Here is a 27,884-nt window from a genome sequence, read left to right as displayed (position 1 = left end):
CATGAAGTTTTAATCCAGTCCATAAGAAAAAACTTTTTTTTTTTGTAATTCTTTTATATAATGTAATGTTGCAAACATCAAACATTTAGAACTACGTGAATTCATTCCAGTTTCTCCAGGAACTTGTTTCTCGTTTCCTTCATAAAAATCCCCTTGCACGAATCACTGTATATAGCAAGTTTATAAACAATGGTGGTGTTAGGTGTGTGAACTCTGCATTTCCTTGTCTTGACTGCCTGAACATCTGGCAGATGTGATACTGCTCTGTAGAGCTCAACACACAGCCTAGTATAGTGCATGGGCTCACGGCTGTCCACGTCACAGCAATGACGGGGGCCCACAATGCTTATACCAGAATCTCGGTTACGTACACCAGAAGAGAACATGAAAACATATGTTTCAGTTTTCCAGGCTTGTCATGTCGTTCCAAGATGTGAAAACTGACTCTATTCTGTATGTTTATTGACTCCACGTTCAGAACAATGAGAGCATTAAATATTAACCACGGCCATTTTTATGTAAGATTAGTGCAATGGTGATTACTGTAATGCTCAAGAAAACGTATATCACGGTAATTACATGCAAAGTATATTGGTAAACGGGGCAAGTGCATCATCCTCACGTAGCAAGATTTTCAGCAATTAACAGAACCATCTGGCTAAGATGAGTTTGTCATTTGGCACAACTCAACATAAGGCCTCATTCAGACGGCAGTAATTCACAGAATTGTGGAGTGTAAGCCTAAAGCTGGATTTACACGAGCGTGTGCGTTTTGCACTTGTACTTAACAGCTCCGTGTGTCATTACCATATGATGCGTGGCTGCATGATTTTTGCGCAGCCGCCATCATTATGACACTCTGTTTGTAAACAGAAAAGCACGTGGTGCTTTCGGTTTTCATTCATACTTTTCACTGCTGTTGCGCGAATCACGCGCGTCACACGGAAGTGCTTCCGTGTGCTGCGCATGATTTTCACGCACCCATTGACTTCAATGGGTGCGTGATGCGCGAGAAACGCACAAATATAGGACATGTCGTGAGTTTTACGCAGCGGACACACGCTGCGTAAAAATCACTGACTGTCTGCACGGCCCCATAGACTAACATAGGTCCGTGCGAGGCGCGTGAAAATCACGCGCGTTGCACGGACGTATATCAAGTTCGTCTAAATAAGCCCTTAGACCGACTATTACTACTTCGCAATCTATAGTCCTAAGTAAACATGCTACATGAGTAGATCTAGAATATTATCATTTAATAGTCCAAATTTTTTAAAGGCATGTGAGACAACACCTTAAAGCGTACCTACACTTTGAGATGACTTTTCTGAATAAGCTGTCATATATATGTGTATATGAGGAAAAACACTATTTCTGGCCATTATGTGACTTGTATTCTGCATTTTTAAGCAGTTTTCCCCTCTGCAGGCTTCCCTCTCTAATTCGCAGTTGTCTCTGAGCTAATGGGCGGAGCCTAACTGCTATCATGTCTTCTATATACTGCACACATAGGAGAGCGGGATTCTCCTCTTCTATCAAATCAAATATATATATATATATATATATATATATACACACACATACACATACACACACACACACACACACACACACACACACACACACACACACACACACACACACACACACACACACAGTACTGTGCAAAAGTTTTAGGCAGTTGAGGAAGAGTAAGAATTCTTTCAAAAACAGGAGTGTTCATGTTTTTTTTTTTTTATCAATTAACAGAATGCAAAGTGAATGAACAGAAGAGGAATCTAAATCAAATCAATATTTGGTGTGACCACCCTTTGCCTTCAAAACAGCATCAAATATTCTAGGTACACTTGCACACATGTTTTGAAGGAACTCAGCGGGGAGGTTGTTCCAAACATCTTGGAGAACTAGACACAGATCTTCTGTGGATGTAGGCTTCCTCAAATCCTTCTGCCTCTTCATGTAATCCCAGACAGACTCAATGATGGTGACATCAGGGCTCTGTGGGTGCTGAAGAAAGTTCTTAATGACATTGGCTTTATGTTTGGGATCGTTGTCCTGCTGCAGAATAAATTTCGAGCCAATCAGACGCCTCCCTGATGGAATTGCATGATGCATAAGTATCTGCCTGTATTTCACAGCATTGAGGACACCATTGATCCTGACCAAATCCCCAACTCCATTTGCTGAAAAGCAGCCCCAAACTTGCAAGTAAGCTCCACCATGCTTCACTGTTGCCTGCGGACACTCCGTATTGTACCACTCTCCAGCCTTCTGTTACCTCCAAATATTTCAAATTTTGACTCATCAGTCCAGAGCACCTGCTGCCATTTTTATACACCCCAGTTCCTATGTTTTTGTGTATAGTTGAGATGTTTGGCCTTGTTTCCACGTCGAAGGTATGGCTTTTTGGCCGCAATTCTTCCATGAAGATCACTTCTGACCAGACTTCTCCTAATAGTAGATGGGTGTATCTGGGCCTCAATAGTGTCTTCCAGTTCTGAGCTGCTGGCACTGCTGGACATCTTCCGATTTCAAAGGGAAATAAGCATGATGTGTCTTTGATCTGCTGCACTAAGTTTCCTTGGCAGACCACTGCGTCTACGGTCCTCAACATTGCCCGTTTCTTTGTACTTCTTCAAAAGAGCTTGAACAGCACATCTTGAAATCCCAGTCTGCTTTGAAATCTTTGCCTGGGAGAGACCTTGCTGATGCAGTAGAACTTGTGTCTTGTTGCTGGTGGACCTGTGACATAAAACGGTCTTCCACAACCTCACCTTCATAGCAGAGTTTGGCTGATCCTCACCCAGTTTTAAGCCTCCTACACAGCTGTTCCTGTAAAGGGGGTTTTACACTGGGCGATTATCATGCAGATTATCGTGTAAACAGGGCAGCGATCAGCAGATGAACAAGCAAACGCTCGATCATCTGCTGATCGTATCGTTTTACAAAAGTGAAATATTATCATTGTCGGCAGCACATCTCCCTGCGTAAAGAGGGAGATGCGCTGCAGACATGATAATAATGTATGGGGACGAGCAATCGGAGTAACGACCGCTTGTCCCCATGCATAGCTCTTTGTGACAGGAGCAAACGAGTAGCGCTCGCTGCACCGGCATATTGTCGGCCGGTGTAAGAAGGCCAGTTAATGACTTTCAACCTACATATGAAAATGACGATCATTATCACCTGATTGGTATAATTGCTTAATCATACACCTGACTATAATACTACAAAATCCATGACTTTGTGCAAGTGTACCTAGAAGTATAGATACTGTTTTGAAGGCAAAGGGTGGTTATCCCAAATATTTATTTGATTTAGAGTTCCCTTCTGTTCATTCACTTTGTATTTTGTTAATTGATAAAAAAAATTGCATCATTCTTCCACAACTGCCTAAATCTTTTGCACAGTACAGTGTGTGTGTATATATATATATATACACACACACACACACACACACACACACACACACACACACACACACACACACACAGAGCACACAAGACAATGGCAACAGCAGACTGCGAACACTAATATGCATTACTGCTAAATCTACTTACAATAGGGAGGTTTTTAGCGCACATTTTGATCAAATTGTGTGAGCCCACCTGCCACGACAAGGCGACCTCTGTAAGGTGGGAACCTACGCTGCACATACACCCAGAACTGGGACTAAGCCTACATATATACCTGGGGATGGTAGGAACCAGCATTAAACTAATTAGAATCACCCAGGGCAGAATCGGAGGAGTGCAAGATCAAAAATGTAGGCAGTCACTAACCCCACATTGGAGTGCTGCAGGATCTCTTAAAAATAAATAAATAATATATATATAAGCTGTAGCATCATGGAGGACATTATACTACAGTAATAACAGTACTTCGAAGAATCTAAAATAAAAAACTGATTCTGGTTTGTTTAATACTGCCCAAACTTTTGCTGGTACTGTATATTTATACACAGACATATAAGGACATTTTGAAGATCAAAATTGTACCAAATGAAGAAATAATACACAAGTCGGGGACTCGTATACAAGGTAGAAACCAGAAAGATCGGTTCTAGATCAATATTGTACGTTTAAATTAATTTCCCAGGTCAAAAAGAGGGACATTTGGGAGAGTAGAGGGTCTTTGGTCTAAAGTGGACTGTCCCTCCAAGAGACACTTGGGAATGACAACGTCTAGAGAAAGTTTTCGCTGTTACAAAGTTATGTATAAAGCGCCACCCACAGGACATATACAGATACTACAAAATAATGAAATCTCATGACCTAATCAGTGCAATCGGGACCTGATCTACGAAGAGTCAAGTAAAAATGTGTGTTTAATCTCAGGCCACACATCCAGGGTTGTGACCTGCTTGTAACTTTATAGCCAGTGGGATTGTAATTCTCATAATTTTACCGTTCACAGTAAATGCTACAAATGTGTTCATATTGGTATCTGAATTGTATTCATATAGGACTGGTTTTCCAGTTTGTCCATTTGTCTGTCATTTTTGAATAAGTTATCCAGAGAAGAAGTAATACAGCAAGCAATATTTCTTATCCTTTCTGTGCTATGTTTTCCATTACAGGAATGGCCGGTCTTAGCTACATGCGACCGATGTGGACGCACAGGGCGCCATGCTGTAAGGGGGCACTAGCGGGTAAATATGCACAGCGCCATGGCTATTGCTTGGGGCATCAGCGAGTCAGGTGCCACTCCCTGACCTCAATATTGGCTGCCCCGCACTGCGGCTACCGCTTACCCTCCTCATCTTGCGTCCTGAGTGATGATCAGGCGTGATGACCTCATTCAGGACACAAGACAGGGAGGAGACTATCTTCCCATGCGTTTCTGGGGTGGTTTGAAACACAATTTCCAGAGGGCTCAGCTCCAGCAGCATCAGTGGGCAAAGTGCACTGCTTGAGAGCAGGCCAGCAGATCAGTCAGACTCTGGGCCTTGGTTGTATGGGGGCACTGATGGGGGTCTAAAAAGGGCAATAATGGCAAATGGGCAGAGGATTCAGCGCCACCTTGGTGCCCATTTGCCATTTATTGCCCTTTATTGTTTTTCTGTGACAAACGGTGCTAAAGGAGCAGTGAATGGCAAATAGGCATCAAGGGGCACCAAACAGAAGGACACTTAAGGGACAATAAGTGGCAAACGGGCACCCAGGTGACAATGAACGACAGTTAATAAATGGCAAATGGGCACATAATTCAGTTCAGTTCCTCCATAGTGCACATTTACCATTTGTTGCCTTTTTAGACCATGTACACATTACATTAAAGGTGTTAAGGGGTTCTACTGTTGAAGCAGTAGATGAGACATTAAATGGGTACTCCGGTTACAACAATGCTATTTGGTGGGTGTCGGATAGCTGGGACCCCCACCATTTATGAGAACAAGGGTCCTGTACCCCTTGTTTAAATGGAGCGTCAGGTCGCTCATGCACACTGCCGCTCCATTCATTCTCTATGGCAGTGCCAAAAATAGCCGAACGCTGTACTCGGCTATCCCCGGCACTCCCAATAGAGGATGAATGGAGCAGCAGTGCGCATGAGCGACCTGCCGCTCCATTCAAACGGGCGGTACGGGGCACCCGTTCTCATTAATGGTAGGGGTCCCAGCTGTCGCACATCCACCGATCAGCAAGTTACCCCCTATCATACGATCCTACTGATAGGGAGTAACTTGTTATAACCGGAATACCCTTTTAAAATAAAAAAAAGAACTTATACTTACCGCTCTCCTCCAAGATGTTCCTGCGCTTGGGGCTACCGTTATCTCCATTCTCTGTTTGTATATAGAGCAGCTGCAGCGGTGACATTGGCTGCAGCCTTTTTATGGCCTCAGCAGTGTTCAGCTGAGGCCAGTAATAGGCTGCAGAGGTGATGTCCTGTTAATGTGATGTCACCGCTGCGGCCGTTCTGTATACAAACAGAGGTGACGGTTTTATGGTCTTAGATTTTACGGCTTTCATTGTACAGTAAAAACTACAACTCAACTTTATTCTGCAGTGCAATACCATTACGGTGATACCAAATTTATACAGTTTTTTATATTTTACTACTTTCACAAAGAAAAAACTATTTGTTTAAAAAAATTAACCGGAAATTTTTTGTATTAGCTTATTTTTTTGTGGGACAAGCTGTAGCTTTCATTGGTACAATATTTTGGTACATACAACTTTTTGATCACTTTTTATGATTTTTTTTTTTTAATATAGCTAATATGACCAAAAACTGTGATTTTGGCGATTTACTTTTTTTTTAATGGCATTCACTGTGCGTGTTAAATCAGAAGTGATAGAAAGTACCCCCTGAACTGTCAATGGGGTGTGTAATTGGCAAGGGTACATGTGACATCGCTGTGACACTGTCCAATCAGCTACGGACAGTGTCACAGCAAGAGCTGGAGAGAGAAGAGCGAGAGCGTGTGCGCACAGCTCCACCGCCACCACGGAACAGAAGAGGAGAAGAAGAATGTGAATTCTTCTTCTTTTGTTCCATGGCGGCGGGAGTATCTTCGGCAGTGGCGCACATGCTCTCACTAACTCTTCAGCCCTCGGCAGACAAGGACAAGACTGTGTGATCTCTCGCCGTGAGCTGAAGAGTGAGAGCATGCACGCGTGCTCGCACAGCTCCGAGCTGCGCATGTGCGCACACACGCTCTCCCCTCCCCATCTCTTACTGTGACACTGTGCGTAGCTGATTGGACAGTGTCACAGCGATGTTACATGCCCCCTTGCCAATTACATGCCCCATTGACAGTTCAGGGGGGTATTTAAATATCGGGCACCAAATATAACGGCACCGATATCTAAAGAATGGAGAAAAAAATTATAGTGCCCCAGGGTTTGTACAGCCCTGCCCATTACATGCTGCACTCAGCTGCACACGTATGGGCAGATGAAAGGTTCTCTTTAAATGTTTAAATGTCCCCTTCTGCTTCAAAAAGCTGATCATGTGATTCAGAGATAACTTTAGCATTTGGAAATGAGCCTGTATATTCATATCCCATGACCTACACAGGTACAGATGTAGCAATCTTTAACTTGACTCCTCACGCATTAAATACACAGTGGCAAGAAACTTTAACTTGAATTTTTCAATGACTTTTGTTGTGTGATATCACATTTTACGCCTCGAATTACGCCTGAAAAAACGGCTCCATTACGCCTACAAACATCTGCCCATTGCTTGCAATGGGAATTACGATGTTCTGTTCCCACGAGCCTTTATTTTACGCGTCACTGTCAAAATACAGGGCGTAAAATGACGGCTCGTCAAAAGAAGTGCAGGACACTTCTTGGGACGTTTTTGGAGGTGTTTTTCATTGACTCCATTGAAAACCAGCTCCAAAAAGGGCCGTAAAAAACGCAGCGAAAAACGCGAGTTGTTAAAAAAACATCTGAAAATCAGGAGCTGTTTTCGCCTGAAAACAGCTCCGTATTTTCAGACGTTTTTGCTCACTGCGTGTGAACATACCCTAAGATTTGTAGAATAACGTCTGTTACTGCAGGTCTTATCATTGCAGTTAACATCTCAGACACTAGGTGGCAGGCAAGCTCAGCTGATCAGTGATGCCAAGTGGTCATGTCTAATAGATTGCAAGATACTAGGAGACAGACTTGTTGCAGCAGACAGGCCAAACAAGAGCTTTACACCCTCCGAAGTTGAGATAACTGATACACTCTAATCCCTGCAGACACTGTTTACCTCATTCTTAATACGATTCTGGCAGCAGTAACTTAACAGCGAGACTATATGAATTGTAGATCATTTAATAATAAGGCGGACTGAAAGTTGATTTTCTCATAAAAGTTGTTAATTGTTCAACAGTATCTCTGGTGCTTGAGTTTTAAAACCAGACACATCCGCAGTGTATTGTGAAAGCTGCAGCGCTATGTAATGAACACACACATGATATAGAGAAATTACAGCCTTATTTATCATGACTATAATACCATATAACACAATTCACTCTCAAGACACTTCAGTAAAGTTAATGTGTGAGTAAGTGACAGCACATCGGGATCTCGTAAGATCCCTATGTGCCGAGTACATGAATGGAGAGAAGTGTATGATGCTGATTGGTCAGCGTCATACACTTCTCTTTACAACGCCCAGTTTGTCAAAAAGTAAAAACACGCCCAGTTGTCTAGTAAAAAAGTCATTAACATAAATCTAAAATAGGTCATAACTCCGTCAAAATTGATCTTTTTTTTTTTTTTTTTTAATAAAAACCACTTCTGTGATCTATATTACAGTGCCGATCACATTATGTAGGAGATAGGGAATTTATCATGTGGTGACAGAGCCTCTTTAAAGTTTAACTAAGCTTTTAAAAAACTTTTGACATGTCATAGTGACATCAGAAATTTTGATCGGTGTGGGTCAGAGCGCGGAGACCCCCACTGATTGCTAAAACGAAGTGCTCGGGTGAGCGCTGTGCCACTTAGTTTCTGATCGGCTTTCCGCGGTATACGAGTTAAATAGAAAGTCTATGACTCCTATCACTGTGACATGTCAAAAGTTTTTTAAAAGTTTAGTTACCCTTTAATAGTAGAGTACAGATAGTATTGCAGTGTATTGCTTGAGTGATGATGTCATGTTTAAGTCCCCCAGGGGGACAAAAAAAAAACAGTAAAAAAAAATGTTTAATACAATTTTAAAAATATACAAAAAAAGTTAAAATAATTTTTTTTTTCCCATTTAAAAAATAAATAACAATTATTTAAACAATAAGAAAAGTAAGCATAATTGGTATCGCCGCCTCCGTAAAAGTCTGAACTATTCAAATATCACCTCATTTAACACGCCGAGGGAATGGCGCTGGAAAGAAAATTCACAATGCCAGAATTGCTGTTTTTTGGTTACCTCGCTTTCCCCAAGGAATAAAAATTAGTTTGTACCCAAAAATAATACTAATAAAAACTACAGCTCGGCCGGCAAAAAATAAGACATCACACCACTCCATCCCCGCAAAAAACATTGACAGAAAAATAATAAAGTTATGGCTCTCAAAATATGGCGACACCTTTTTTATTAACAAATACTTTTTTCTTTGTAAATGTAATACAAAATAAAAAAAAGTATATAAATTTGAAAAGCTGCAGAATATATTGACACTTAAAGGGGTTTTCCCATGAGAGACATTTATGACATATCCACAGGATATGTCATAAATGTCAGATTGATGTGGGTCCCACCTCTGGGACCCGCACCCATCTCTAGAACGGGGCCCCCTAGACCCCATCTAGCTTTGTCCGATCTCGCTGCCTCCCGGCCACTTCCTGGTTATATGGTCGGGAGTTATGAAAACAGCGTAGCTTGCTGACAGCTACGCTGACAGCTACGCTGTTTCTGTAACTCCCATAGTAGTGAATGGCTGTTACGGAAGCAGCGTAGCATGCGAGCTACAGTGTTTCCGTAACTACCATTCAGTTCTATGGGACTTACGGAAACAGCGTAGCTCAGCGAGCTACGCTGTTTTCGTAACACACAACCATATCATCTTTTTCATGGTCGGAATTCACCTCATTCAGACACAAAACAGAGCGGCTGAACGGGATTTAGGGGGCCCCGTTCTGGAGATAGGTGCAGGTCCCTGAGGTGGGACCCGCATCTATCTGACATTTATGACATATCCTGTGGATATGTCATAAATGTCTCTCATGGGAAAAGCCCTTTAAATATCACATACAAAACTTTTGTCCTAAAAGGAATGGCAAAAGCTTCTCAGCCTATTTTATTGAGCGCTTAGAAGTTTTCCACTTACCGGTCCACAGCCCCATTTATTGCTCCTACTCGGAATAATATGGCAGGAACTATTTCTGCTTATCGGATGTATCCAAGTCTTATACATATGAGCTTCTCATGCAGAAACAGCTAGGACTACATTCCCCATCATGAAATGCTAACTAGTTCATAATAATGTTTTCCTTGACATTTTAAGTAGTGCTGTTCAATAAATATTAACTTACAAAGCCTGGGGATATTTTTTTTGCAGTTGGTTAGGAAATACGGATAATTTATAGAAAAAAAAATCTGGACTGTTTCGATGCAGAATATTAAAACTACTCATATGGCTATGTTCACATCTGCGTCAGGGCTCCGTTCCGTCATTACGGAGCCCTGACGGACACAAACTGAAACCGTAGGTTTCTGTTTCCATCACCATTCAATGGTGACTGATCCGGTGCCAATGGTTTCAGTTTGTCTCCGTTGTGCAAGGGTTCCGTCGCTTTGACTGGATGAATACCGTAGTCGAGTGACGCAGATGTGAACGAAGCCTTACTCTGTTTAAAAGTATACAAACACAATACATCAAAAACACTTCCAAAATGTTTGTCCGCACTCCCCCATATATATCCTAGTTTAACTTGGCAGATAAGGCATGTTGCGTTAATAAGGTCAAGATAAGCGGTTTCCAGACACATTCGGTGCTACCCATTTTTGCTCAAACCCTATGTAAAGGATCTGCCAGACACAGCTTCTGTGTCGACGCCCGTGGGTAATCAGTCTGCACCTGCTCCTAAGTCTGAGAGAGTGACACGATCTTCTACCAGTCAGGCTGGGAGGCTGAGGAGTGGGAGAGCCTATCACAGCCTGGCCAGACGGAGCTATCTCCCGCCGTCTGTCTATTTATACCTGCATTTCCTGCTCCTCCTTTGCCTGTGATTCTTTTCTGTTTCCTGGCTCTGCTGCTCCTGCTATGATTATTGACCTTGCTTCATTTTTGACCCTGGCTTTACTGACTACGCTCCTGCTCTGCGATTTGTACCTCGTGCACTCCTGGTTTGACTCGGCTCGTTCACTACTTTTGTTGCTCACTGTGTTGCCGTGGGCAACTGCCCCATTTCCCTTAGCTTCTGTGTACCCTTGTCTGTTGTGCACTTATCGAGCGTAGGGACCGTCGCCCAGTTGTACGCCGTCGCCTAGGACGGGTCGTTGCAAGTAGGCAGGGACTGAGTGGCGGGTAGATTATGGCTCACCTGTCGGTCTCCCTACCCCGTCATTACACCCTAGATTTCTTATCAACTTCATTATAACAGAGGGGAAACTTCCAGTAGACCTGTCATGGCTTTTAGTTGTCCATTCAGTTAAACTTTAATATATAACTATAACACTATTTTAATATTGGCTACTGTAGTTTAGACAAAATCAAAAAGGTCTCAATCGGTCTTGGTATAAAGTTATTGATCACTGCCTGGTTTAGCAGGGATGTACACAATGTGCTCTGCATAAATTAAGCCACAGATTGACTATTCAATTCCTTGTATAATGGGAGCCTTACAGCCAACCAGAAACTTACTCTGCACTGATGAGGAGCCACAACTCCAAAACAGAGCTGTCTACAGATTGGTGTTTCTGGTTTGGCTGAATCATGTGTCAAAGCTCAATAAAAGGATCACACTGCAATTTTTAAGGTCTGCACAATGCTTAACCATACATCCAGGTATGAAGATCGTGGTCGACACTGCCCAAAACACGTGGCCAAACTTGGGAGTCTTAAACAGGCAATAGGCTTTAACATATGCTTTGCATACGGGTGGTGCTCAAGGAAAATATACAGCACTCACCCCTGAAAAGCTGTAATTTTCCTTTATTTTGGCATCTTCATGAAGGTATAAAGGGGACATACACACACAGCACACGACCTATGGGACGTTTCTCGTCACTCCGGCACTTTCTTACGACTTCAAGTCTGTGTGCGTATGTAATTTTGATACCTGCATGAAATAAAATGACTGCTTTTAAGGGGTGAGTGCCGTGGAAATTTCTTCCTACTTGGATACAATACTTTATTATACCTCCTACTATAAGGGTATATTCACACACGGCTGATTTTGCAACATCATCATCATTTGTCTCATTCATCTTCATGCACCTACTACAGAAACATACTTATTCACATGTAGAGAATGGAATATCAGTCTCAGAAATTCCTGTAATACTTCGGCTACGTGTGAATTTACTCTAACAATGCCACATTGCCTAATCTGAATTATTAACAATCCTTAGCCAGTGAAAATGGCCTTAGTATTTGATAGGTGGTCCACGATGAAGTCCTATCTGTATACAGCAATGTACTAAACCTATTCAAGTCAGAAGATCCTGTATAAGAGTATAAACACACCTGGCAGATTTATTGCAGAAATGTCTGATTATTCCATTTATCTGACTAGAGCATGCAGAGATCCATTCACATCCCCATTAAAATGCATGTAATGGATTTTTCAGTTGTAGAAATTTCTGCAACAATCTGTCAATTGTGAACTTACCCTAAAGATATATTAAGGTAGCGGTCTTGCAGGTGGAAACATGGTGTACTACAAATTTGGAGCACTAATTTCTATTACCTATGTTAGAAAAACATTTTAGTATAAGGCTTCATGCACACGACCGTAGTGCTGTGCACGGGCTGTGATTTGCGGCTCAGACGGCCGTAGAGTGTCACCCGCAGCTGCCCGCAAATCACGGGCCGTGCACATTGCTGTGTGCATTAATTTCAACTAGCCTGGACCGCAAAATGCGGCCGTAATAAGACATGTCCTATCTTTTTGCAGTCCAGGCTCACAGGCAATGCACGGACCGTGGAAACCACGGTCGTGTGCATGGGCCCATTGAAATGAATGGGGCCGCAATTCACCCGCAGATTTGCGTGTGAATTGTGGCCGCAAAAATAAGTTTGTGTGCATGGAGCCTCAGACTTGTTTCTTTAAAAAAAAAATATATAATTGGGATATACAGGTTAATCTACAACCCCTATTTCTTTATCATATTCATCCTGGCAAATACAGTAGGAGATAGTAACATGGCTAAATGCCCAACCACCGTACCCTTGTGTCTCCTTGTAAAGGTACGGATATGTAACTTCCTTTAATTCTGGGTTCCGATTGAGACATCATAAGAACATTAGTCCTATGAGAAGGCGGATTTCCTCTTTTGGGCCAAAAACTACTGAGAAATAGCTGCCAAATACTGCACTTGGACTTTTATTTTATCTGGATCAAAATGGCTATAACGTATAATGCTGAATGTTAGGGTTTAATAGAAGGTGAATTCATTGTGTATCTAAAGTAATATATTGTAGCTATTGTTATTACAGGAAGTTGTTTATAAACACCAGACTATGAGAAAAGAGAAGCTTTGGAAAATATTTATGGTTAGAAAGGCTCCTTGATAAACTGCTCATAAGATATCCCCCCCAACAGGACCCCCAGCGATCAGTTATTATCTGAGGGGGAACCCGGCAGCAATTGTTCAATCTCCCTGCAGCGCCACTACAGGGAAAATTAGGAATTACACAGTGCCCATTAAAATCAATAAGATTTTACGCACATTTCGACGGCTCAGACACACCTCCGTAAATATACGGAAAAGTGTCCATGGCCAATAGAAATGAATGGGTCCGCAATTTTGTAATTACGCATAAAAATTACGGCCGTATGCATCGGGCCTCAGTCAGTAACTTTGGGTCCTCTCAGCTGAAAAGTTGATACAATTGTATACAGTCTAGGCAATGTCCTGTGAGCTAAACACATCAGCGGCATATGCAGAAATCTCCCTGGTAGTTTGCTACAATGTATCAGTCTGGGGTCCAGGATGTTTAGCTCACAGAACATTGCCTAGACTGGATAAACTTGTATCTAGGATTTGCTGCCTCGGAATGTAAAAAGCGTGTTCTCATTTACGGACAGCAAACAAAAATCTTGAAAATGGTGAGATATTGAAACACAAAGTAGAAAGTTGTAGAACTTTTCATTTATACAGTACATTGATTAAAAACCATCTAGATCATACAGGAAAACCTCTTTAACGTGGATCCATTAGCGCACAACTATGATCAGTACATTGTTTAATGGAAGTCTGACATCCACCTCCTGCTTCATCATTGGCTTAGGCTTCTGCTCTATCCCTCTCCATTCTTTGCTCTGTATATTCTGATTGGCTGCAGTGTAGCACAACACCAATTTGCCAAGAAGTCAGAACATGGAGAGCTAAACTACAAGCAACTAAACTAAAAGTGAAAAAAAGAAGATTATTAGATAACGGACACATATATACTGAGGCATGTGGACCTAGAGATCCACATTGTAGACTCTTGAAATAGTTGAGGGGCATGGCACTTTCCTAGCACCGCTGCCACTTTGTTGACAGGGGTCAAACATTTTAATTATATGCCATCAATGACTCTTCCAAGACAACCACTTTATTGAGGATTGAAATAAACCAGAGACCCTCACCTAATTCAAATGAAGGCTGATGCTCTCCAAAATGCTGGGCTCCCCTCACTGCTGATCAAAAGTTCTGAAGGCGGTACACGGATGCTGGAGAATGCATTCAGCCAAATCAGCTTTTATATAGGCCAACATAGCACTGTTCACACTAGCATCATGGCTTCCCTTCTTTACATGATGCACAACAGATATGATGGATCTGTCAGGAATGGTTTGTCCTCCATTGACATATGAGTCAGGTTTACATGTAATTTTACTAGATAGAACAGTGCAGCCATACCAGTTCCTGGTGCTTCCAATTGCACCAGGACCCTATTGAAATTTTTTAATGGTGAGGGTCCTGTTTATTATTAAAGCAAATACGGTATACAAAATACCTTATCTAAATTTGCCAAAAAGCTTCTCCACCTAAACAAATCCTACCCAGATCCATCTAACCATGCCTAGTTTCCACTTTATAATAAAGCCTTACTAATCTGGAACATTTGTATGGGTAAAGAACCTAAACGATGCTTTTCCTTCTAGTTTAGTTTCTCAGAACAGTCACGAGGGCAGGCTTGCCCAGAATCAAGCCTTTAATCATACATATTGGCTCGCTACCGCTTTATTTTGGTTAATTTTTAAAAAAGGATTCTTTATTTTGCGACTTCAACACATTATTCGCTGTTAGATGCGTAAGTAATAACAGGATCACATAACCCACCCTGTAACAAAAGCTGCTGGCTATATATTTTCTTTGGATTTTTTAATCTTCATCTTTTATAAAGTCAGCGTTGAACTCTAAAAACCTCTTTTGCCTTCCAAACAGTTCAAAATGTGAAGTAATGTAATGATCGCCATATACCAGGGAGCACTTTTCTATCTCAAATTGTAACGTTTATGTGAAACTTGTGCCAAGTATGAAAAAGAATGAAGAAATAACATTACTGCTCTGCAGCAGGGAAGGAGTTAATAAAGCAATTCTCTGCTGAAATGGAGGGCAGGAATTCAGGCGCCTTGCAGGGCCCTCGAGAGCTGGAGAGGTTATTCACTTGTATATCAGAAGAGGGGTGAAGTTCTACTTAGATATGGATGTCTGCACAGCACACAGCTCCATTGTAAACTACATTGTAATGAGATATACGGAGCGGCCATGGTCCAGGTTTGGAGGATTTCAAGAGCCCTACAGGATCAGAAAGTTTGACAAGGGCGCATGTTACTTTGTCACGGCTAAGTGTTTGCTGTCCTGAGTTTATCTGAACTCTACATCCTGGGTGTCGGGTGCCACCGCTCCTCATGACGGGGGGGGGGGGGGGCATTTAAGACTTCAGAGGACATATAACTTTTCTATTCTCCCAACAAGAGTATTCCATATTCGATGACTAAATATGAGTTAAATGTCATGACTAGAGGAAATGTTTGATATAGTATTAACCATACAGTTAAGTGCAAGTTATTGTTCTTCGTTATGTAAAGTAAAAGACGCCTGGAATAGGGCAGAAATGTTGGTCACAATGAAGTAATATTATAATAAATAGATTAAAAGCTAGAAACATATTTACTCCAATTACTTACAATTTTTAATACATTTATTTCAAAAGGATTCCCCCAAATAAGTTATAACCATATTGCAACTTGCATAATTCATTATTTCAGATTACGATGATGAATTAAGAAGTAGTTATTGAAACGTAGAAATTGAGGGAGAATAAAGGGAAACTCTTATTGGAATTAATCTTTAGAGAGTCCTTCAGGTGCTGCAGTGAGTGACTACTCTGTATGTCCCTGCTCCTAGATAGACAGACGTAGTCCACACACGGGTCAGTAGAATCATGCTACTCATACTACGCCACCTGCAGAATTTCTCTTGGGGAGATTATCGCTTGTGCTTAGTCCCGAATGAGGAAATATAAAGTACATATTTTCTATTTACTGGCACAGTTTCGAAGAGTGCATGAATGGGGGTCCCAGTCAGGATTAAAAGTGTCTAAATTATAAAATTTTCTGTAATGCTTTGGGAAAATCTGAATTTTGCTGCCTGTTTTGAAGACTGGAAAACTGGAACTGTTGAATAATTGTTTATTAACACTCTGGGAAAAACGGGGTGATTTTTCAATATTGCTTTAGGGTGCCTGAGAAAAAATGGTGCAAATTTAACAAAATGGCGCACAAGGGATGATAACTCTTGGGCATCTTGCTAGACATGTAGTCACTTTTCATTACACCACCTTGGCATACTTTACACCAACATTTAGTGCATCTTAGCTACACCCTGTTTCTAGACACTCTTTAAAACTGTTAAGATAGGTGCAAAAAAGTTTTGAATTAATTTGATGCATGCCATTTTGATACATAGTTTATGCCAGAATTCTGGTGCATTTTGCTTTGTAAATCTCTTCCAGTGTTATGCCTGGTGCACGGCCTGAGGGGGCGGTGCATGACACACAAATTCTCTCTTTACAGTTCTTTGAATTCCTGTGTTATGCACCGCCCCCCTCAGACACTGCACCAGGCATAACACAATGTAACCTGTTCGGTCTTGCATGTCCCTTTAAAGAGGCTCTGTCACCACATTATAAGTGGCCTATATTGTAGACAATGAATATACATTACCTCCAGCCAGGACAGGACGTGTATTCAGAATCCTGTCACTTCTCTGCACGTCTCTGTGATTTACAGCACAGCAGGCATAGTCTCGTGAGATTACGCTGTAAGCTGTCATTTACTGCGAGATCTCGCTGGGCTATGCTGTAAATCACAGAGACGTGTAGAGAAGTAGTCAGGATTCTGAATACACATCCCGTCCTGGCTGGGGGTAATGTCTATTCATTGTCAGGACACTGCAGTAACGTTATAGTGTATTTATGTGGCTGCACATAGCGATATAGCTATATCGCTATGTGCAGGGTAAATGAATGGGGAGAAGTGTATGACACTGATTGGTCACTGATTGGTCAGCGTCATACACTCCTCTGTACAACGCCCCACTTGATCAAAAAGTAAAACACGCCCAGTTGTCCATTGAGCAACTCATTAGCATAAAGCTAAAATAGGTCATAACTCCGTCAAAAATGATCGTTTTTCTAAATAAAAACACTGCTGTAATCTACATTCAGCGCCGATCACATCATGTACAATATAGGCCACTTATAATGGGGTGACAGAGACTCTTTAAGTAAGTCCTATACTTTTTAATAAATGAGGCTAAAATAAAAAAAACCCACTAGCATTACTCTACCTTTGTTTCTGTTATAATTTGACATCCAAGGGTTGATCCCTAGAATCACAGACGCAGGTGGAGGGGATATTTGTTCACAAATGTGTTGTTTATAGTGATAGTATATGTACATAGATCTTTATTTATGTATCCCACATAAATTGATAAGACATATGTAAGCAAATAATATTTGTAGAAACTGTCAATACTTTAATCTCTAACGTTTGACTTTTTTTTTTTACCCATCTCTGGTTGCTCGATTTTCTGCTACTTCTACCTTGATTTTACAATAACAGCCCGTGAAGTTTGATAGCTGACATAATAATCTCCCTCTCTAGATGGGTATTACTACACGGAGATACAAAATGTAGCCAACCCCTGGAGATTTGCCTTTAGTTGTTCTGGTTCCATGAGATAATTTTTTTTTTCATATAATATTCTAGTTTTCTTTGGAAATGAACTGGTTGATAAACACGTAGATTATACAGATGATTTAAAGCATTTTGAAATGGAGATTAATTTTGTCAGTCAACAAATATAAAACTTGCCGTTACCTGCTGAGCGGCAAAACATTCAGTCACAATCTGTATTTATCTTGCCAGACATGATTTAATAAAATAGACAGGAAATCCGTAACCAAGCTTTCTCCCACCCAGCTCATTTATCAGCTCATCAGACTATTTTGTGTTAATGTGGTAACAAACAGAAAAAACCCTCAGGTAGGGCATCATACAGAAGATGTAAAACCTTACAAGATGGTATTTCATAAACCTAAGGGCCCGTTCACATCAGCGCTGGCTTCCGTTCATCTGTTACGTTTAACTGTTTAGTCGACTACGCTATTGTTTCCGTGAAAAAAACCCAGAAACCTACGGAACGGAGGCAAAGTGATACCAACTGAAAGAGAAAAAAATACCATTGAAAACAATGGTAATGCAAACAGAAGCGATAGTTTCCGTTTGGCTTTCCATTCATCTGTTCCTCTGACGGAAAGATTGAACGGAACCAATGAATGTAAGCCAGCGCTGATGTGAACAGACCCTTAGCTTTTACCCTTATATAGACCATTTGATCACTCACCTTTGTCCAGCATTGACAGTGTTAACAACCAGTTATAATTGTATAGGTACCCAGGAAACAGTTTATTGTTCCTTCGCTTATCAGATTACTTTGCTGTGTTAAAAGAGTGGAAAATTGGCAATATAACTTATATTACGTGAAACTTAACCCTTCTGTGGTTCATCATGCAAGGAATTCCTCCAAGCAAGAGGAGCGAGAAGACAAGGATATTAATACAATAACTGGTGATTAGACGTCTCAGAAGAAATGAAAAATAAAAAAATCAACAAAAACTTAAAATAAATAAAACTAAAACAAAAAAATTTATCCATTATCTTATTACCTTTGTGTTTAAAAAAATAATTAACAATAGTATCGGCCATTGTTAATTGATAACATACAACACTACCACTTCTTGTATCCACAAGTTATTAACTGGCCGTGTAAAGGATAGAATAGGTAGAGTCACTGATCGCAGAGATGACAAAGTGGCTTATATCCATCTATGACAATACTGAAAAAGAGGGCGAAACTATCCCGCAGGAACATGGAGTCTGAGGCCAATGGTCAATAAAATGAAGAGTACAATTCAGCGTACAATTTTCTTCACAACTTTGGTAAGTCTCTAAGTTTATCAGTGCCGCTGCCTATTCTACACATTATCCATGGAGGCTTGTAGTAACCCAACATTTTTAACAAACTTTTTATTTGCAGTAGAGTCTGACAGATTTACGTTTGGTCAGTGAGGTCTGTGAGACCCCTACCAGCTACTACAATGAAGAGCGCTCAGCACACTTCTGACTGCCATGCCCCTTAGACTTTTAGCTCTGTGATCTCACAGCTTTTGATGGGACACTCATAGACGTAATGTGATATGCCGAGCCAAGTTCATCACAGCTTTTTCATATGCATATCATATATGTATATAAAAACCATACCAGTAGCAGTAGTACACTCTTTACCCCACTAGACCTTCACCAACACGCATGTGTATTGAGGTCCATCAAAACAGGGCAAAAGCAAAAAATTTTGGGATATGCAGAAAACAAATGTCTATGGTCCACTTTAGTCCTCCAGTAAAATCCAGTAATTAAACTTAAGCTATGAAAGAAGTGAGGGCTCAGACAAATGTTGAAAACCCCTTTAAGATGATTTTTATCCACCAGAAAGTCACAAGTAATCCCCCTCCCGCCCCCCCTAGAGCGACAAGTGCTTCCAAGACATGATAGTGCTTTCATTCACATATAGAAATTCCCCAGAAAATATAAGTCATAATTTCCCTGCCCGACTAGGCTTTCGAGTTCTTCAGTGCCAGGGACAAAGCCAAAGAGAACTGCCACAAGGAGTTCACTTGAATTTCGACCAAAGTCTTTATTAAGCCTTAACATAATTAACAGTCAGCGCTCATAAGCTCGGAGACAACTTTTCATGTCATGAATAACAACACTTGGATTCATCCAAATTTCCGCCCCATATAATATTTTGTTAAATGTTTCTAGGGAAACAGATTTTGTAAGAGCTACGAATATTTTATGTTTATACAAGTCTGTTTGTAAAAGTATTACTACAGGCGAGTTGTCAATCATCACATCTTTTATTTGTTTTCTATTGAAGGTAATAGAGCTGTCGTCAGCGGGCAAAAAGGAAAAGACTACTATACGTATCTGATGAGATAATCGAAGCCAGTTAAATAGTATACATGGCTGAATGAATTTCCCCACAGGGTATCGTATGCCCTTATTCAGTGATTCTTGGGTGAAACTATAGATAAATATAGTCTTTAAAGGGCATCTGTCACCATTTTGTAAGTTACAACCCACGTTATATTACAATATATTCTCACAGGACTATTCAGATAAAGGATGTCTCAAAATTTTGTAGTGTCCTGATAAGCAGTTTTTTAAAGGAATGTTTACTTAGAAACGAATGGGTCTAAAGTGTTTGACTAGGTTAAAAAAAAAAAGTAAAACGTACTTTGTTCAGGACCGCGCTCCCAGTCGACTCGTATTGAGTGATCAATTGGATCAAAAACTGAAATAATGTTCCAGCATCTATCTCTTTTAAAATAAAAAATATATGTTGGAACATTTCAGTTTTTGATCTAATTTAGGAGGCAAAGTTATGTATTCTGAGAGGACCAGACTGGGACAGCGTCCCTAATAAATTGTAATTATAATGTTATAAGTTAGATGACAAAAATAACCCTCACATAATGCAGAATATATGTATTAACCCCTTAGTGGCCAGCCTATTTTAGACCTTAATGACCAAGCTATTTTGTAAGTTTTTCCATCGTCTCATTTAAAGAGCTATAACTTTTTTATTTTTGCGTCGAATTTATTGATTAACTTTTATTAACTTTTTTTTGGGGTGGGGATAGAAAAAAAAAACAGCAATTTCACCACTCTTTTTTGCGGCATAAATTTACTGTTTACCGTGTGGTATAGATAACGCAATAACTTTATTCAGCAGGTTGTTACGATTGCAACGATACCAAATTTATATAGATTTTGTATGTTTTACTACTTTTACACAGTAAAAACACTTTTTTTTCCAGTGTCTCCATATTTCAAGAGCCATTACTGTTTTCTTTTTCCACCGATGCAGCTGTATGAGGGCTTTTTTTTTTGCGGCACAACTTGTAGTTTTTATTGGTACCATTTTGGAGTAGATGCTACTTTTTGATTACTTTTGATCACATTTTTTTTTAAAGGCAGGATTCACAGAAAACAGCAATTTTTGCAGTTTTTTTTATTTGATTTTTTTACGGCTTTCACGGTGTGGGTTAAATAAAATAAATTGTTTTTTATGGCAAAGTAAATAAGTTTTAAAACAAATGAAAACTGAGTTTAGGACATGTTGTGGGAACCCAGTCTAAGGCCTCATGCATACGACCGTTGCCGTTAATTGGGCCGCAAACTAGGGATCCTAGTGTCTGTATTTGGGTCCGTAATGCCTCAGAGTTGGTTATGCAACCCTTCTGTACATCCATATATTACAGCCGTGTTGTTTCCGTGTGTCGTCTGTATTTCGCAGTCTGCACCCATAGGAATGTCACATTATTGGATTTCCCAGGCGTTTCTTAGCAATAAATCCGCAAAATGCAGATTGCACTTGGATGGCTTCTGTGTGATGTTCGTTATTTCTGTGGACCCATGGACTTGAATGACGGCACGGATCCGCAAAAACGGACAGGGATAGGACATGTTCTATAGTTTGCAGAACGGAACAGGAGATCCGCAAAAAACACTGATGTGTGTTTGACCCCATATAAATTAATGGGTCAGTGTACTATCCGCAAAAACTGTTGATAGTACACTGAAGAAAAACATGGTTGTGTGCATAAGCTCTTACCCTGACTAGTATGACTTACTAGATCCAACATGTATCTATATGAGGGTACGGGCGTTTTTAACATAACCCCTTCTCCCTGCTTGCATTCTGGGCTCTAATGACCAAGCAATTTTTATAGTTTTCCCATCGTCACATTCGAAGAGCTATAACTTTTTAATTTTTGCGTCGACATAGCTGTATAAGGTTTTATTTTTGGGGGACAAGTTGTATTTTTTAATAGAACCATTTTGGGGTACATATTATTTATTGATTAACTTTTATTAACTTTTGCCACGCTTTTTTGCGTCCTAAATCTACACCATTTACCGTGTGGTATAAATAACACAGTAACTTTATATAACGGGTTGTTATGATTGCAACAATACCAAATTTGTGTATATTTTGTATGTTTTACTACTTTTACACAGTAAAAACACTTTTTTTTCTAAAATTATTTGTTTTTGTCTCCATATTTGAAGAGCCATAATTTATATTTTTTTTTCGCCAATGCAATTGTATGAGGGCTTTTTTTCTGCGGAACGACTTGTAGTTTTTATTGGTACCATTTTGGAGTAAATACTTTTTGATCACTTTTTATCACATTTTTTTAAAGTCAGGATTCACAGAAAACAGCAATTTTTCCGTTGTTTTTTTATTTTATTCTTTATTCCATTCATCGTGCGGGTTAAATAATGTAATAGCTTTATAGTCGGGGTCATTACGAACGTGGCTATACCAAATATGTGTAACTTTGTTGCTTTATTTTTTATTTATTTTTTTAATAGTAAAGCATTTTGTAAGGGGAAAAAGTGGGTTTTTCTTTTTTTTTCCACATTTTTTTTTATTAACTTTATTAAACTTCTTTTTACTTTTTTACTAGTCCCACTAGGGGACTTTAATATGCGATCCTCTGATCGCTTTTATAATACACTGCAATACTTTTGTATTACTGCCTGTCCGTTTAAAACAGACAAGCATCTGCTAGGTCATGCCTCTGGCATGACCTAGCAGGCATTCACTACAGGCAGACCTGGGGGCCTTTATTAGGCCCCCAGCTGCGATCGGAGACACAGACACTCGGCGGTCTTATCGCCGGGTGGCGGTGGAATGAGAGGGAACTCCCTCCCTCTCTCCAAAACAACTCAGATGCGGCGCACCCTATTGAGCGCCGCATCTGAGGGGTTAAACGGGTGAGATCAATACTAATATCGATCTCACCCGTTCGAGCAGGGACGACCCCAGCCCTCAGCTACATCTGGCAGCTGAGAGCAGGGAGATTTTTTTTTTTTTTTAAATCAGACACGTTTTTATTGAAAATACAACATGAATTATACATCCTTTGCATTTCTGATAAAGTACAAAGAAATCAATCAACAGGAGAAAAAGCAAAGTAACAGCATAACATCTTGTGCTTAGAACAAAATTCCTGTAATTTACGTTACACTTTGTATTTCATCATCATTAGTTATACCAGTATATATATCCCCCTCCCTAACCCTAACACCCGAACTCCCCCCCCCCCTCGCAGTACCTCCTCTGTTCCTTAATTCGCCAAGTCCCTCCACCTCTTCCCTCCTTCCTGTATGCCAGCCAGTGATCCCACCATACCTTGAACATATCTATGCGGCAGTCCACCTTCAAATAGAGCAGGGAGATTTAACAGCTCCCTGCTCTATTTATTCTGATGCAGCACCGTGAAAAGCTGTATGCATCAGAATAAAGCCCACTAATGGGCGTAAAAAGGCGTATAGGCGGTCATTAAGGGGTTAAAGGCTATGTAAACCTTTGAACACATTTTTTAATAAAACAGTGTATTATGGCGTTCAATGGAAATTTAGAATTGTTTCTTATTAAAAAAAAATGTTTTTGAAAATACTTTTTGAGATACTGGTCCTTTGTATCCTGGATACATTGAAGTTGTATCTTGCACTGAAACCTGAATCCGTCTGGTTAGTGGGACTGACGACTTCGGTGACAGCGGGTCCTGCGTGTTATCCATCACATCTAAGTTCATAACTTAGATGTGATTCGATAACAGGTGGATCCTGCGTGTCAGAAACACGCAGGACCCACTGTCTTTCAAGTTTTCAAAGGTTTATTTTAGCCTTTAAATTACTTTCTATCTATGAAGACTTATCAGACACCAAAGGCATTGGGGCAGCACAACCTTTGTTGGTGCACAAAATGGATTTGTTTGGAATATGTCAACACTATTACCGAAACTAGAATGTATATGTCATCCATGTTTCCTCTGTATCTTGGGGGTAGTAATCATCTGGCAATGGCCACGTTAACGCAGAACATTTCATCACCTGTTTAATATTGAGAAATTTCAGGTTTACTCTTGTAGGACTCATCAATGATGGAATGTCAATTAATTATTAATGGAATTAAGTAGACAAGATGAGAACGTAGAGGCGGTTTTGGCTCAAATCCACATAAGAGTATAAATCTAGTGATGATCTAATATGTTTTCTCTATGACATACTTACAATGTTGTATAAGGTAAAAATAAAAAACAGAGATACCGGTGTGACCTAACGTTTTGTCCAATTCTGTATTATGGTTTTAGAAAAAAATTGTCACATGTAAACACAAGTCACACATAAACTATGAAGAAGTAGCCTAAAGCTCCGGGACCCTGGTGTGAAAGCCACACCTAGCCAACCACATGTCCACTAATGATGCCACGCGCCACTGCACCATCATCTATATAGTGAGATATGTTTAGTGAAACCTCGTTAATGCAGCTGCATCACTGTAAAATGTATATTACAAAATTGCACCTCCAATACCCTCTTGTTTTTCTACCTCTATTTTCTTCACTTTCACTGGGTACTATTGTTTTTGACTAAGGTTTGGCTGCAACTAACTTCTGCAAGCCCTATTGCTTCACCACAGTACTGGAAGAATTACTGCTCACCATATCTCTACAGAACTTTATTACATTAAAGAATGAATTTCCAAAAATATTGAAATTTATCCATCAGGGAAACTTTTTCAGTTCAAACTGAGTGCAACAATTTGCCACCGATGTCGTAAAGCATAGCTCTACTTTGGTGCTACCTTATTCTAGAAATCTCTTGAAATTAATTTTATAGCAATTACCTGAAATACTTGCCTTAGTAAATATACAGTATTCTCATGAAGACACTTGAAGCTGGCCCGTTCATCAGCTGATCACAACAGGTCTGGCTACCAAAACCTCTCTAGATCAGCTGTCATGCCGGGTAGAGATTTCCCCAATAGTAATCGACAAGTCCACTCGAGGGGACAATACTACTATTAGTAGTAAAGTAATACCTGCAGCATAAAGACGACATAGAGAACTTCATGATTAGTTTGATTGATTTCAAATGAATTTTACCTTTGGTGGACAGTGATTCCCTAAAATACTTTTGTTACCTAAATCACATCCTCTCAAGTAAAAGTTGAGAGTAGATACAGGGAAATCACATTTCTTGTGCGTTCATAAAACAGGCTTTGTTAATAGCACTTTCACTCAATGGAGAGATCTACTTCTTGGTTGCTGAGATGGCCAATAGCCATGGTGCCTATATTATGCTGATGGCACCAAGAGAACATAAGCGAAAAATTTAATTTCTACCCACCTGCCACCACCCAAGGGAGCAATTTGGGTAATACAATTATATTGAAAGGTTATTCCCAACTCATAAATTGACGGCATATGATATGTCATCAGTTTCTGATTGGTAGCGGTTCAACCTCTGGGACCCCCACTGATCCCAAGACCGAATGGGCGCCTTCAGTGTATTTCCCTGCAAAGCCGTGCTCCCGGCCACATATGCTGTACAGGGAACTGCAGCACGGCTGGCCAGGAGTGTCACTGTGTAGGGAAAACATTAATGGGGGACGCAGTGCTAAACCAGTAGGGGTCCCGGAGTTCGGATCCCCATGAATCAGACAGTGATGGAATATCCTAGCGATATGCCATCACTTTATGAGATGAGAAAACCCCTTTAAGGAATTGCAGTAACGGAAATGGAAAAACCCTGGTTCAAACAAAGGTCCACAAACAGCAGATGTGGCACAGACCTAGAAGCTGCTTCTCCAGATTGGTTAAAAGTATATGTCATCCTGATTAGAAAGTAAAACTTCATCCATTCAGTTTCCACATTGGGAATAACCAGAACAACAAAAGGGCTAATTATTTTCTGGTCACAACTTGGACATTCATGAATAGGGTTGGAGTGGCTTAAGGGACTAATTTCACAAATGTTTCCCTGTGCTGCTTTTTTCTAAATTTTCCCCGAGCTTATGCAAACTCATATGATGAACCATGTTTTCTCTGATGTGTTTTGTGGTAAGGATGGTGCATGCAATGCAGTATAACCACCATATTCCTATGGGAACCATGAACAAGCTCTTCATATATCAGTGGGTTTTTTTACCCAAAAAAATTAGTCATACAGCCCCAGACAATATTAAACATCTTCTATTCTCAGGGCATGTTTTGTGCTCTTTGTCTGCATTTAGCAATAACTGTGTTAATAATTTAATATAAAAAGATATAACCACAAATCACGGAGTGGGTGAGGGTGTGTGGTAGACAAATACATCATTACAACAAAAATAGCTTAGTTGTGTGACTCATCCTGTTGTTTGCCAAAAAACATTCAACAAGCCACAGACTTGTTCACAATAAATCAGGACTTCATGCAATGATAAGACCAGGGCTACACAGAGACTGTTTAGAGTGCTACTGATCGAGTCGAGTCACAGCTGCAGTCCACAAGACTTCATATAGCTCAGTGGGTTCCTTTGGACTGCAGCTGTAGCTCAATAGATATAAAATCAATCAGTTGCACTACAAAAAGTCCCAGTGTAGCCAGGGAAACATTTTGTAGACAATGAAAAATAAATGTGGTTTTCCCTCCGTTTTATAAACGGTCTTAAGGGAGTTTTACACTAAACGATTATCGGATGGACAAGCGTTCATATAACATGTAAACAGGGCAGCGATCAGCAGATGATCGTTCATCTGCTGATCGTATCGTTTTAAAAAAGTGAAATATTATCGTTGTCGGCAGCACATCTCCCTGTGTAAACAGGGAGACGCGCTGCCGTCATTATAATAATCTATGGAGACGAGTGATTGGAGTAACGACCGCTCATCCCCATGCATAGCTCCGTGTGACAGTAGCAAACGAGCGCCGATAAAAAATTTCTCATTGATCGGTGCTCGCTGCACCGGCCAAAATCTGATGCACCTGTCGGTGTAAAAGGGCCTTTAATACATATGCTATAATCTTCTATATTATGATGAGACCCATATATATTTTAATGCATGGGGCTCACTTTAATACACTTAGGGTATGTGCACACACACTAATTACGTCCGTAATTGACGGACGTATTTCGGCCGCAAGTCCCGGACCGAACACAGTGCAGGAAGCCGGGCTCCTAGCATCATAGTTATGTACGATGCTAGGAGTCCCTGCCTCTCTGCAGGACAACTGTCCCGTAACTGTAATCATGTTTTCAGTACGGGACAGCAGTTCTACGGAGTAGCAGGGACTCCTAGCATCGTACATAAGTATGATGCTAGGAGCCCGGCTCCCTGCACTGTGGTCGGTCCGGTACTTGCGGCCGAAATATGTCCGTCAATTACGGACGTAATTTGTGTGTGTGCACATACCCTTAGGCCTCAATACAAAATCTGTAAACAATTCAACCATCATGTCCCATTAATGGTACATCTATTCTCTTAGGCCTCAATCATACCTGTCGGATTTCACACAGGTTTTTGTGCAAATTCTGCGCCAAAATCCAAGTCAAATCCGATGCATGTGAATGAGGCTTCCTCAACCCTGATCACATTCTGTAGAAAACATCTGGCCGATTGAATATTAGATGACAAGAAATTTGTAGAAAAAAAAGTGTCAAAACTTTTCCCGTGTTTCCTCTAAAGAATGTAAAAAATAAAAACAAAATTGGTATCGCCGCGTCTGTAGAAGTCTGAAGTATTACAATATAACATTATTTAACTCGCACGGTGAACACCGTAAAAAACCCTAAATTTAAAAACGCCAGAAACG

General features: G+C 40.4%; 1 long non-coding RNA gene across 4 annotated transcripts in view; it reads right to left on the bottom strand.

Moving 5' to 3' along the window:
- LOC142662878 (uncharacterized) overlaps positions 1-27,884 on the bottom strand; it is a 291,564-nt gene that overhangs the window by 47,267 nt on the left and 216,413 nt on the right. For 3 of the 4 annotated variants that reach the window (XR_012851020.1, XR_012851021.1, XR_012851022.1), the window contains one exon: positions 24,947-25,128. This is a non-coding gene — a long non-coding RNA (uncharacterized LOC142662878). Of the gene's footprint in view, positions 1-24,933; positions 25,129-27,884 lie in introns of all 4 variants that reach the window. The other variant, XR_012851023.1, reaches the window with a different exon arrangement.

The sequence above is a fragment of the Rhinoderma darwinii genome, chromosome 11, assembly GCF_050947455.1.
Source record: "Rhinoderma darwinii isolate aRhiDar2 chromosome 11, aRhiDar2.hap1, whole genome shotgun sequence".
Taxonomy (NCBI): Eukaryota; Metazoa; Chordata; class Amphibia; order Anura; family Rhinodermatidae; genus Rhinoderma; species Rhinoderma darwinii.
Note: the sequence above shows the minus strand (reverse complement) of the source record. Positions and strands in the feature narration are given on the sequence as shown.